This window comes from Mastigoproctus giganteus, chromosome 1 (genome assembly GCF_048544385.1).
Source record: "Mastigoproctus giganteus isolate SK-2022 chromosome 1, ASM4854438v1, whole genome shotgun sequence".
Classification (NCBI taxonomy): domain Eukaryota; kingdom Metazoa; phylum Arthropoda; class Arachnida; order Uropygi; family Thelyphonidae; genus Mastigoproctus; species Mastigoproctus giganteus.
In genome coordinates, this window is record NC_143575.1 from 15,590,430 (window position 1) to 15,591,969 (window position 1,540).

General features: G+C 38.8%; 1 non-coding gene across 1 annotated transcript; it reads right to left on the bottom strand.

Annotated features, from left to right (window-relative positions):
• Positions 1-1,162: 1,162 nt before the first annotated feature.
• On the bottom strand, positions 1,163-1,244 carry TRNAS-AGA (transfer RNA serine (anticodon AGA)). Its single transcript has one exon. It is a non-coding gene; the product is annotated as a tRNA-Ser (tRNA).
• Positions 1,245-1,540: the final 296 nt, after the last annotated feature.

A 1,540-nucleotide genomic window follows, 5' to 3' on the forward strand; every position in this document is an offset into this window, starting at 1 on the left:
TGGTCTGCTAAAATTTTACGATGGATTTTCCTTGGTCATACGAATTACAGCTTTCTTAATGAAGCTGGACTTCTGTTGGGGGCCGCTTACATCGCCGGATGCTACTGAGGTCAATGTCACGCCGCTAATCCTAATTCTAAAGGTAATAGTATTTGTGGTTTCTACCTTAAGGAGAGTGTATTGACATAATTACACTATTTGCGACCCTTTTACTCAGTGACGTCATGTTTACGTTTAGTTAACTTATAACTGGATTAGTTTAAAAAAAAAAATTCCTTATGTCCGTTTCTTAAACAAAATTGTGGCCTTAATTAAATATACAGAAATGAAAGGTGGGTGGGTAACAACCTAAGCGAAGTTTATTGAAGGTGGGTGTTGACAGTGTATTGGGTAACAGAATCAGTTGAAGTTACTAAGAAGTAGGACGCAATAAATTATACGTCATTGCGTCGGCGGTTGGACCTGCTTGCGTCGATTTAACTGGTCGAAGGTGGGGCTAATTTTCGCCAGGTAAACGATGCCAAGGCCGTCGGGAGGTGTGTTGAGAATTTATCCCCTGAGGAACAGATCTTAGAAACAATTTAATTTGATCGGGTAGGCAGCTGACTGTTCATCTAGACTATTATAATCATATAAGTAGCGCTGAATAAATAATAAATAGACTGAATGATATCTAGTAAACTTACTACCACGCCACTACCTGTTCTGCAATTACAGTCTAGAAGTACTTGGAAGAATTACAACAGTTTTCTTAGAAAGTAGCAAATTTCATAAGCAGACGATCGACCGCAGCATCTATTCAGGAGTCTTGCGCAAGGATTGAAGTTCGCTACTTCCTCATTGTTTCTTGAGTAAATCAATGTCTTGGCCTCAATTCGTCTAATGTAGATCTGCATTGTCTTTAAGTACGGAAGGGAAAATTTCAAGGTGAAGATTTGTGTATCAACGGCCTTTCTTAACCCTCATGCAGAATATGTATGATATTAAGTCTCTAGGAAATACGCAGTCATTATTATTTTAAACATTATTTTACTTTTTAATTAATTAATACATAAACAGAACTAGAATGTTTTATTTATTTGATACTTTTTTTAAAAAATATTTTATTTTTTTTTCCAGCGCTAATTGCATTTAATTGCTGGGGAAAGCTACCTTTGTAGTTGGCAGTCGACAGGATTCGAACCTGTGCGGGGAAACCCCAATGGATTTCTAGTCCATCGCCTTAACCACTCGGCCACAACTGCTTTACGGGACATACTTTCTCTCTTAGAGTCTTCAGCTTTCATTTGTTGGGTTTAGACGAATCATATTGGCCATATTGCGCCGTATATAATGTGTGTAAACTGCGTGTGTTCTGTGGGGTTGCGTTCTTGTTTGCTGGATGAAAAACCTAAGTTTTCGGAAGGAAATCTATGCTACCCTCGCCTGAGATCGACTAACTCGGTCACGTTGTGAAAAAGGCCCATAAAAATTCCTTGTGTCATTGACAGGATTCAAAGGTCTTTTAGTCACCAGTTGTCCGTAAGGACGCGTCCTCACG